Source organism: Anomalospiza imberbis, chromosome 2 (genome assembly GCF_031753505.1).
Source record: "Anomalospiza imberbis isolate Cuckoo-Finch-1a 21T00152 chromosome 2, ASM3175350v1, whole genome shotgun sequence".
NCBI lineage: Eukaryota > Metazoa > Chordata > Aves > Passeriformes > Viduidae > Anomalospiza > Anomalospiza imberbis.
Window position 1 is genome coordinate 60849395 of NC_089682.1, and position 12496 is coordinate 60861890.

The 12496-nt window shown below is 41.9% G+C and overlaps 1 long non-coding RNA gene across 1 annotated transcript; it reads right to left on the reverse strand.

The window, feature by feature from the left end:
• Positions 1 to 10458: 10458 nt before the first annotated feature.
• On the reverse strand, positions 10459 to 12042 carry LOC137466576 (uncharacterized). The gene is made up of 2 exons (XR_010995223.1): positions 10802 to 12042; positions 10459 to 10690 (listed from the first exon to the last, which is right to left on the reverse strand). It is a non-coding gene; the product is annotated as an uncharacterized lncRNA (long non-coding RNA).
• Positions 12043 to 12496: the final 454 nt, after the last annotated feature.

A 12496-nucleotide genomic window follows, 5' to 3' on the forward strand; every position in this document is an offset into this window, starting at 1 on the left:
TCCCCCTCAAGCTCACAGTGCTTACATCCTCTGCCAAGAGTGTCAGTAACACTTCTGACAGCCCGGCATGGGAAGCAGAGCCATGACAGCCAACACAAGTGGCAGTCTGACATGGGGCTGGCACAGAGCCGTGAAAGGTAGGAGGCACCTCTCAGACAGAAAGCTGCTGTTGTTATGATAATAGTCTGGGAATTAGTTACTGTTGACTTATTTATTGGTCTAATTAATTTATTGTCTTTAATAAACTGTTGCTTATTAGCCATTTAATTAATGTTTGTGAGTGGAAAGAGTAACTCATTCAGTGTAATATAAGGCTTAGCACACTTTCCCAGGTTTCTGGCTTGGGTTTGGAGAGCAGCTTTTTAATAATCTGCTTATATTTAAATCTTTGTCTCTGCCTCTTAAAATCAGAGAGGAGCCAGGACTTCTCAGTGAGTAGTTACCCTTTCTCCATCCATCCTTACTCAATGAGCAAAATCTGCTTACAGCCAAGAACCACAGGGCTCTAGGGTGAGAAAAAGTCCCACCTGCTCCCATCTTACCTATCAGCCTCTTTCTCAGGAAACTAAGGAGCAGAAGAGAGCTGGCAGGTGGCAGCAGTCTGACAGCATCCTACTGCTTTGTGTCACAGCAAGGATGTGAGGGAGGATGATGGAGAGACAATTCCAAATAAGTGAACTGGGATCTTCTCTGCCTCAACAGAGAACTGCTCTGCTTAGAGAAATCTCTCATGGCTCATTCACCCAGAGCTCTTTTTATCTCCCCTGTTGTTTCACTTTTTCACAGGCAATGCACCAGCGCTGTATTTTCACTCAACCTCTCCAATTCTTCCCATGTGCCCTGCAATACGGCTTCCTGCCACAGTTGGGAACTTACCAGTTTAGCTTTGGCTCATCAAGGGGACATCAACTGGTCCTTCACTTTCAATCTGAGCAAGGAGGAAGTTTAGCCCATCAACTCTTCGACAAGACCTTCAAGTAGCTGTTTTCAATGTCTGGCAATCCAGTTTCATGGGAAATCTGGAAGTGTGCCAGTGCTGCAAGTCCAATTGAAATCTCTCAGTACATGACTAGAATGAGCATGTCCTGCTCATATAATCAATAACATACTGATGTGTGGGTGTGGGATTGAAGAGAGATATACCTCCATGGACCTGAAAGGTTAGTGGTGAATTCAGCCTCTTCCTCTCTGTTGTAACACACTGAGGCAGGTCCTGTGTCCAGAGCTCACAGATACTGGATGGCTACCCATGCACAGCAGTTCTGTGTCCTGACACAGTGCATCACCAAGTCCTTGATGGGGTTTCCTGCCCTTCTCAGGCCTCCCAGAACTCCTGCATGCACACTCACTCCATGCTTATATTTTTTCCCCCAAATATTCCAATTAAGGAAAAGCTAGACTGGTGTTTTCTATGGTTAATCACCTATGAGAAGTTATTTTTTCAAAACCTCTCAGATTCCCACTGATTTTCTTCCAGTGGGGTTGGTTTTGAATGTGGAAGACAACAAAACCTGGCATGCCCTCCTGTAAAAGTTACCAGCCCCTCTCTGCTCTGCACTGCATAGCTAAGGACTGCAAAGCAGTTCTTCAGCCACTGAGGATCTGCCCCTATTGCAAGAGGTCTCTGCCCATGGTTCTGCATCATAGCACACCTCCACACTGCAGTGCTGTTCAGCAGTCAATATCGTGATTTTTTTCTCACTCTACAGATGCTTTGCAGCACAGCATGCTGCCTTGCTAAGGATAAATTGTGTTTTCAGGTCATTGTTTTTTCAGGCACCAAAATGTTTTTGCGCACATAAGACATAAATTAAACATTATTGATGCTATTACTATGATTGCATGTACCAGTTCCCAGGCTTATTTTAATGATGTACATTATAAAAAGACATGTTGGCATAACAGTGAAAAATATGCTGCTCTCCATGGCATTTCATTTTATAGATCGACATGAAAAGTCTATGATGATGACTAATTTCACGATAAGATCATGTCACTTGTTGCCTGTCATAAATGAAATGTCATATGCAGTCGTCTATTCTACATTCTTGAATTCATTCCAATTACTGTCCTTACACAACCGACTGTGACTGAGATACCCTGTAGCCAACAAGATTGTCTTTACCTTTGTCCTTTAATACATGTCAAATCTATGGAGCACAGGCCAAGACTTGACCTTAAATGAATATAAATTCTGGTTTGCCTGTCAGTTACCACCATTCTTTTAATGTATGAAACTCTGTGTATCGGGGAGCTTTGTGCATGCAGCCTGGTATCTCCTATCTGGTTCATTTCATAATGCCTTGTAATGACAGACCTTTCAATTTAGTCCAGACATTTTTTTCCAGTTGATTTACTATAGTTTCATTTCTACACAGAGATGATTGAATAAAGTAACATAAATCTCCAAATGATTAGAAAATGTGATCATTTATTACATGGACAATCAGTTTATTTAAAAACATAATTAGTTTGTACCTCAAGAAACCTTTCCCCATTTGTGAAAAACTATAAATAATTACTGCCTCTCCTTCAGTGGAATTAAAAGCCATGCAATTCTACTACTAGGAATGTGTGATTTGTTGGAGAAAAGGGTTTCTATTTTCTCCTCTATATTTTCAGCAGATTGATTTTTCTTTCTTCTCATCCCTTAAGAGGGAGAGAAATAGAACAGATAGATAAGATAGCATAATATGAGTAGAATTACCAGTGATGGTGGGAATCTACTTCACAGTTGTCCTCCTGTCGTGGTTTGACATGGAAGTGAATTTTCTCAGGAAGTTGGGGTCAAACCAATCAGTGGTCAGGTTTGGATATTGGCACTTGGAGTGACCACTGGAGGCATGGACACGCCTCTGAGAACACAGGGGGTTAAAAGCAAGAACTCCCAGGGGAGGTCTCTCTTTGGTTCCGGTCAGAGTGCAGTGCAGACCTCCCCTACCCAGCCACAGGCTGGTGGGGGAGAGGCAGCCATGCAGCCTGAGAGAGGTGGGCCAGGGGCTGAAGGGACTGGAACCGGGCCGGCCCCTGTGGATGGAAGGGTGGAGAGAAACGGAGATGGCTTTCCCCCCCACCCCCCGCCAGAGGGAAAGAGACAGAGAGCCTGACATATCCTGGAATTTGCCGGCAGAGGAGAAAGTGAAGGGGGAGGGAAGGTGCCCAGCCATGGGAGTTGGAGTTCTGGGCAGAGATTTCAGCCATCCAGGGAGTCTGAGATTTTAACCCTTTCCTGGGAAAGAGAAAGCTTTGCAAAATGCTACTCCTCCTTGATTTGAAAGAGAAGAGAGACAGTCTGGGACCTGAGATGTTAGAAGAAGAAATCCTAGGTGGGAGGAGATGATGGAGTGGCTTTTGGCTGGACTTTTCTTGTATAGCCATAGACTGAAGCAATTTCTCCTGCAACAAAGACTGTATTTTTAGGGGGATGCGATGGTGAGCCAAGAGACCTGTTTCAGCGGCTGCCAGCACAGGAATGGAGTGAACAAAGAGTTGAGGAGGGTGTAGTGGTGCCCTCTGTCTCCAGAGAGAAGAAGACCTCTGTTCTTGAGAACCTCGGCCCCAGGGGAGGAGGAAATGGGGGGGACTGTTGTCCCAAAATGAGAAACTGTTGCACCCTCGGCCCCAGGGGAGGAGGAAAATGGGGGTGGGACTGTGGTTCCAAAATGAGAAACTGAACTTGTTCTTTTGGTCCTTGACAGAGCATCCTTAAAGGAGCCCTATGGGCAGTCTGTCCATGCTCGGTGGTGAGAGCACTGTGACATGGAAAGGAGAGTGTCACTGGCAGATTTTCTCCATGTGGTTGCCATGTGTGACATGGAAACACAAGAGGTTGCAATTGTGTTTCCTGGGGGTCTGTGGTACAAGAGAGACTCCTCTCTCCCTTGATGGACTGAGTATTAATTATCTGAAGGGCGGTAACTGGATGGAGGGTCCAGGGTTTTGTCTCAATGTGCTTTGTTGGGAATTGGGTGGGGGGAGGAGGAATGTTTTGAAAGGTTTTCATTCTGGATTCAGTGTGTGTGTCTTTTATCACAGTAGTAGCTTAATAAAGTTTTTTCCCTTTGTTTTTAAGCTTGAGCCTGCTCTGCTCTGTTTATGATCGCATCTCACAGCACTCATTTGGGAAAGGTGTATTTTCATAGGGGCACTGGCATTGTGCCAGTGTCAAACCATGACACCTCCTAATCAAATAGGAGACAAAATGTTTAGTTATGATAGCAGGTGTTAATGCTCTGCCAGAAGCAGACTGACCACCCTTCCTGGTCCTACAAGCTGCATCCTAAAAGCTTCCCTGGCTGAGAGCCACAAGACATATTAAACACTGAAGATCTGGGATAGGAGGGACAGTTCACATGTGAGAGCTAACAATGTGTACTTTAGAAGGAAAAGAGGTATTTCTGTGTTGATGGATGTTCACTGATGGGTTGCAGGGGGGGTCAGTGTCATTAGACTCAGGATTCTCTCTGATAACTTACACCTCCTGGCATATTCCAAAAGCCAGGGATCTGCACAGAATCATATAATAGTTGGGTTGGAAGGCACTAGTCATCTAGTCTAACCCCCCCGCGATGAGCAGGAACATCTTCTTCAGCGAGGTCAAGTTGCTCAGAGCCCTATCTAGCCTGACCTTAAATGTGTCAAGGGAGGGGGCATCTACAACCCCTCTGGGCATCTTGTTGCTTTTAGAGCTGCATGGCATAATGCCCAAATGCAGCTCGGGAAGACACACTGGTAACTGAGTGCCTGTTCTCACAGGTCTGCATGGTTAATAGAGATATGTGGATGAATTTGTGGAGTCTGACCTCAGATGGGATAAATTCAATACCAGTTAGCTGGAACAACAGTTCCACATGCTGGTTCTGTCACCTGCTTTGTCCGGACCCTTCCCTGTGTGAAAACTTGCTTCTCTGGAAGGCTGATCCCAGCCCTGTCACAAAGATGCCATCTCCTTGGCTTTTTGGTGTGGTTCACTCATTTGTGAAATGAGTGTAACAATTACTTACTTGACAAGGAAGTCAGAGGCATTCATGCATTCATGCCTCTAAAGCCTTTCAGGATCCTTACCAAAGAGCAATGTCAGGTATCATTATTCACACAAACTGTTGTGAGCCAGATATCTAATTCTAAAGGAATTTCATGTTTTGTCTTGCTGCAGTGGCAGAGTGAAATTCACTTTCCAGATACATAATAATATGGAGGTTCTGAATTTGCCAACCAATTTATCTATGCGCAAATAATAAGCTTCTCTTAACGGTCACCCGTTTGTTGGAAGATACTGTCAGAGTTAGACTATATGTGGTGGATGAACAGCACAGGCAATATATTTACACTGATGAAGACATGATTAATTTGTATTTGTTTCTGGCATCTCCATTCAGCTCTTAAATACTTTGGATTCTGTTACCAGCAGAGCCATTTCCTTATCAGAAATAATCAGTCATTCACTGCAATCTGCTCTCACCCTTAGCATTTATTTTATTCTTAATTACCATGCTGTCACCTTTGTCCCTGTGGGGTAAATTGCTTTGTCCGTCAATACACTTATAAAACACTGAAATATTAAACTCCTGATAAACAAAGTCATGTGTACAAGAAGATGAAGAAAGCAAGGAGTAAGAGAGGGAAGGCAAGAGCCCAGACCAGCAATCTTTCCAGCCTTTCAGCCATCTCTGGGAGCTAATGTTCAGTGCTTGCCCAATAGGCAGTGAGGAGGAGGGCAGAAGAGCAAAATGAGGCACAGCAAAGAACACTGGTTTGGTTGATGTGAAATATTTAAGACCTTAGCCCAGGTCCACTGAATCAACTAAAAGACTTCTCTGAAAACCAGTAAGTTTTGATTAAGCTCTTGGTTTCCTAGCAAAGCAGCTTTTTATCATCTCTTGCAGCTGGTCTGATTCAGGAACAAGAAGGTCAAGTGACTTTCCAGAGATGACATGGTGATGGAGTGTCTCATTTCAGGTTAAACTTAAAACTATTCTCGCTGTCATATCTATCTACCTACTTATGCATTTATAAAACATCCATCATTGTGGTATCTCAAAATTTACACAGTCACTTAAGCAGTCTGAAAAGCTATTCTCCACCACAGATTCATACTTGCTGACTGGAGAGGGAGCTATTCTTTTTCATTCCTTTCCTGTCTCCAAGGTACTGAAAGCAAAGCAATTTTTTTTTGCCATTGCTATGGAGAAAAGAATTACACTATCCAAGATTGTTAACTACTAGTTGTGCAATACAAACATTGCTAATAAAAATATGTCTTATTTAAAAATAAGTTGCTTTCCTAAATGCTAAATAGCAGCAAAGCACCTCCCTTTTTTTTGCTAGTAGGTTGGACTTCTTACATCTGATTTTCTATTTGTCCCTGGCTGAAGTCTGTAAACTAAAGGAACATGTTGTTTTTCTGTCCAAGTATGTTCTTTATTTGCAGCCACCTCAAATAACATTTTATATGTCTCCTACTCCTAGATGTTGTTTCTCAAACCTGTATAATCAGCTTTGACAAGGAAAAGATATCTTGTCTAATCTCTGGCAATATCTAGCATTATAACCTGACATAACCTTGCAGATGCTTATTCTGTGGAAGGCCAATACATGTCTTGAAAAACTTATTAGAAATCAGCATGCCAAAAGGTTAGGGAAAATAGATAATAACTAAAATACAGAAAATTACATGTGAAACTCAAATAGCTAAGTGCAGAACCAGCTTGAGAAGAAAATTATATGGTGGAGGTGGAAATCAGGAGGAATTTTTCTTCTAAAATATGACAACCCACCTACAATCATTCACCGCCTTATTATTAAAAAGATAATAGAGATAAAGCACAGAATACATGCTCTGTAGTCATTTGACTGCAGTTAGATCAAGAACCAAAAATAGATTACTGCCCTTTAGGTCTGTTGTATGTTTCAGTAAGCTACATGCTCTGAATGTGACTAAGTGGGTTGTCTTTTAATGAATTCCAACATTTTCTGTATTTTTTCACATCTCTTCTGTTTGAATATCCTGACTTGGTCCTGGATATACCTAATGGATCTAATTTATGTAAACTACCCAATTATCCTTCAACTGCTGTCTATCCCATTTGCAATTTATAAATGAATATGAGTCCAAGGTGTGTAATTATATGAATAAAATGAAATTGAAGAAGACCCACAATATTTCTTTGATTATTATCATATCATAGAATCATATCCTAGAATTATTTAGGTTTGAAGGGACCTCAAAGATCGCCTTGTTCAAACTCCCCTGCCATAGGCAGGGACACCTTTCACTAGACCAAGTTGCTCAGAGCCCCATCCAACCCAGCCTTGAACACTTCCAGGGATGGGACTTCCACAGCTTCCCTGGGCAGCCTACTTCAGTGTGTTAGCCTCCTCACAAGTTAACTTTGCTACAAGCAAAACCATACAAAACTAGAATGTATCCTTGCACCTCCTGCCTCAGTCACACATTGATTTCAAAGGCATGCTCCATGGATTTAAGGGCACCCGTTTCAAGCCTATGCTTGGTAATGTTCATAAACAGAGTCCTTCAACAAGTAGGGCATCACTCTATAGAGCTTTAGAGTGAAGTGAAAAGGTAGGTCTCATAATATTTCGTAATAATAGTTCAGAATATTTATTCTGTTCATGTCAGAAAAAGGGATACTGGAGAGTAAGGAAATTTGTGGATCATCAAAGGCTTAAGAGTGGGCTGTCTCTGGACATTTTTAGATGACCCAGTCATCATCACAGCTGATGCAAAATAAAACAAGCTCCTCATGTACATCCAGGAAAAGACACTATTCTGGTGACTCATGCTCCAGTGCTGCTATATAGTCCTAATCCTCTAATGTCCTCAACAAGCAGTACAAATGACACTTGAGTAATGAGCATCTCAGAAGGCTGTGGCCAGGCCGTGGAACTGTGCAAAACAGATGTTTTCTTCTAAGGCTGAACCTGAGGTCTGTGGGTTGTACTCCATCTCTGACAGAAAAAATGTTTTACAGTAAGATATTAAGATACTGCAGCAAATCATGTATCAGGTCATCTGTTTTTCCTCCCCATCCTCCTCTCATTTGAGGTACAAGGATTGATAATCAGCTCTGAAACCCTCCAAAATTTGCATAATTAATTTTGGTAATTCTGGTACCCACAAAAGCATCCTGGCTAGTTCTTGATCTCAAAAACAGCCTTTGATCCACAGCTGACCTATTGGTTCTATGAATTATTTCCTTTAAGTGATCTTGAGACTCCCACTTTTGATTTTATTGAAAATTCCATTTTTTCCAACCTAGTCTTTCTATAGCAATAATTATCCCATTATCCTTTTCTTTTCTTTTTGACCTCTTCTTCACCCCCTTATAAGGACTTTAAAATGTCCATAAAAATAGTTCTTATTGCTTATTTTTAGGGTATTGACTATCTGGGAAATGTTAACCTCTCCTCAGAGATTCTCACCTTTCTTTGTCTTTAAGGTTTACTGGAAAATGCTTACTTTGCACTAGTTCTCAGGTGTCATTAATGTCACATCTGTCTAAAGAGTCCCCTGTTTTAGTGCCCTACTATGATGGAGAAACTGCATCAGTGAGCAAGCGAAGAGCTATAGGCACTGTCAACCTGGTCTTCCATAAGGTCTTTCAACATTCTTACCTTTAAAGTTGTGGATTTGATGTATGGACTGTTAGGTGGATAAGGAATTGGCTGGATGGCCATACCCAAAGAGTTACAGTCCATGGATTAATGTGGACATTAAGAGGACACCAGTAACAAGTGGTGTCCCTCAAGGATCCATTCGGGCAGCAGTACTCCTAAATATCTTAATCTCTGAGATAGACAGTGGAATTGATTGAACTCTAAGGAAGTCTGTAGATGACATGAAGTTGAGTGGTGCAGTTGATATGCTAGATGGAAGAGATGTCATCCAGAGAGATCTTGATAGGCTTGAGGAGTGGGCCCATGCAGATCTTATGAAATTCCACAAAGCCAAGTGCAAGATCCTGATCCATGGGTCAGGGCAGTCCCCACTATCAATACAGATTAGAGGTTGAATGGATTGAGAGCAGCCCTGCTGAGAAGGACTTGGGGGTGCTGGTGGGTGAGAGGCTGGACATGAGCTGTCAATGAGCTCTCATACCCACAGAGAGCCAAACGTGTCCTGGGCTGCATCCACTGGTGGGCAGCAGGGCCAGGGAGGGGATTCTGCCCCTCTGCTCTGCTCAGCCCCCACCTGCAGGGCTGCATCAGCTCTGGGGTCCCAGCACCGGGAGGACAGGGACCTGTTGGAGCAAGTACAGAGGAGGGACACAACAACAATCAGAGAGATGGAGCACTTCTCCTATGAAAAAGGGCTGAGACAGTTGAGATTGTTCTCTTAAGTACTGAATCAGCACTGTCCCTCCCCTGTGCTCCCTCAAAGATTTCTGGGATGGGCAGGTAAAAAACCTGTAGGTCTCTCAGTTGATCAGAGCTTATTTCATTTTGTGATGGCCAGCCTGGGTGCAACATCTCAGAAGAGACTGGCTGCAGCACAATCTATATCCTATCACCCGTAGGATTGGTATCCAAAAGAGTTCCTAAAGGACCGTGCTGTAAATCTCTTGTGGAGGCATGAAAAAGCTTCAGCTAAACAGATCAAAGGAGCCCGGCAGTTTTGATCTGGTACTGCACAAACCACCATCACTGCAGATTGATAGCTAGGAAGAGATGACACAGACAGGCTGCTGAACATTGCATGGATTGTTTTGGTGACCTTCAGTCATGTGATAAATGATGGGATGGTTGCAACTTCTGATGGCTAAAAGCTACCATGGTTGGTGGCTTCCCAGAACAGCTTTAGGTTGTCAAAAATGATGTGTCAAAATCCATGAAACTATGCAAATTCACAGAGACTTTTCCATATGATTCAATATATGATTGAAAGATGGCGTGGATTTAAAAAAAAAAAAAAAAAAAAAAGAGGAATACAGGAATACACGCCAGACTAAACTGAATTTTTTCATGAGGATATCCAAGGACTGAGGAGAGCTGCATCCTATTTCTCAGAGATACCACACTGAAGCTGGGTACACCTGGCCATGGAGCTCCTTCAGCTGAGCTTTGTAACAAGGCAGAGGCAGCAGAGGCAGCAGTTACAGGCAGAAAATTATGATTCTGGCAGCAGCAGATAGCACTGTTTGCATTTACAAAGAATGTCCTGATTCTTACCCTCAACTTGTCTGTTGTAGTTTTATTTTTTTTCTAAGTGTTGTGTATTTCATAAATACATATATTAATGGATAGACTTATGACTCATATATATAAACATTCAATGCTACACCACACTATATAGATGAATGATTGGAAGATATGACACCCAACATAGCATTTATGTGTTCTGCTGCTTGTTGTCCTGTTCACAGAGGTTTATTAATTTTCTTTCTCTCTCTCTCAAGTTCAAAGTATGCTACTTGAATAGCCCAGAAAAGGAGAGACATGTCACTGAATATGTGCTTTGTTCAGCTTTGTGAGTATCTGATTTCTCTCTGCCACAATTCACGTTAGTTAAGCCAAAAAACCACCTATTGTACATTGACAGCGGGACCATCTGGAGTTCATTCTTGTCATTGTTTTCAAACAGACAGTCCTCCTCCGGCAAATATGCAGTTTAAAACATTACAGCATACATTTATCAGTTTATTGGGAAACAAACATTGAGTTTCATATAATTCTGAAAAAGATATTTTCAACATCATAACTAATAATCCCCATATAGAGAAAGTGGGAATATGTGTGTGTGTGTGCATATATAGTATGGATATATAATCACATAGTAGCCCACCTGCAAGCTCAGAATTGGAGATGACAGTCAGGGACAATTTATTTTCTCCTCTAATTGCTTGGAGAATGTAATTTTCATTGCAACTCTTTCGTCAATTCTTTGCAGGAATTGCATTTGGGAAATTAAAGACGTTCAAACTGGAAAGGAATTGCAGTGCAAATGCATTAGCATCAAGACTTATTTGCATCTAGATACATATTCTGATTGCATCTTTTATAGGTGAGTAAAGAACACAGTGTTTGTGGGTTTTATGGGGATGCACCATGAGCTGATATTTCCCAGGCAACATTTGGAAATTGATGTACCTTGTATAATCATACGTTTTTCTGTTCGACACTCAAGAAATGTAGGCTTGCTGGGTCTGATTCCCAAAAGTAACCAAACAACTTAGAAGTCCATGATCAAAAGAGCATTAAAAAACAGATTTGCAAAGGAACTGAAATAGCTAGGGAGGTCTACAGACCCTGGAGACAAGTTAGGAACCCAGCTCACTATTGCTTTTCAACACCTTGCCCAATTGTCATTTTAGCTGATCTGCAGTAGGTGACTGTATATTTAGATGCTTGGATATCTTTGAAAATCTGTCCCTACACACAGAAAACATCATCATGGCTTCAGCACACTGGAATGATAAAATATTTATTTTCTCCCTCGGAGCTTTCGATAATTACCTGTCCTCTGTCATCCTTATTTACTAGTTAATGAAGCAGTGCTCCTAGGAACTGAAGAGGCAGCATTCATTTCTCTCAGTGTCAGACATTTCCCTTGTACATTTCATCAGCAGTTATTCCCTATTCTGATGGAAAGTAAAAAGCACTACCAGTACCTGATTTATTTGACCTGTGTTAGACAACTACATAAATATGAGGCGAATCATGCTTAGAGATGCTTCTTTCTCTCCAGTTTTCTATCAACAAAATCAGGAGAAGTGGCTTAGGTGTTTATATCTAGATTAAAGATACAACATCAGGAGAAATACTCAGCAGATCCTGAGAAATTACTGTTATTATTTCCAACTACTTGGCAATAGAACACTGAATTGTGTTCAAGAGGGATGGGGAGATGAGAAGTATCCAGGAAGGTGCCACCAAAATGGTCAGTGGTCAAAGGTCCTGAAGTGGACAAACTCTAAGGAGATATTGTGGAAATGACTATATTTAGTGTGGAGAAGATTAAGGAAAGATATCGTGACACCTGACAACTACTCAAAATGCAGTTGTAAAGATGACAGTACAAATCTCATCTCTCTAGTAGCTGATGAGGTAAGAAGGATACAAATTGAAGTGGGGAAGGTTCAGACTGGATTTCAGCAAAACAGTTCTCAGCAGAAGGATTGTTTAGCAGAGGAACAAGGTGTCCAGAGGTGTGATAAGCTTCTCCATTTTGGGAGGTGCTCAGAACTCAGTTAGATAGAGCCCTGGCTGATCTGGCCTGGTGACAAGTTAGTCCCACGTTGGTGGAAGGTTGGCTTATAGACCTCCAGGTCATGTCACCAACATGTCTTCAGCTGACAAAATCTCACCCTTTTTAAGTCTGAGAAACTGAATTCTGAAAACTGAACTGAAGTCTGATTTGGTGGTGTTTGCAATTTTTCTGAAATGCTTACACTACCCATCTCTGGGTCTTTTCTCATTCTTGATGAGCACACATGATCATTTGCATTTTCAAATCCCCTGGCACACAGGGGAATATTCT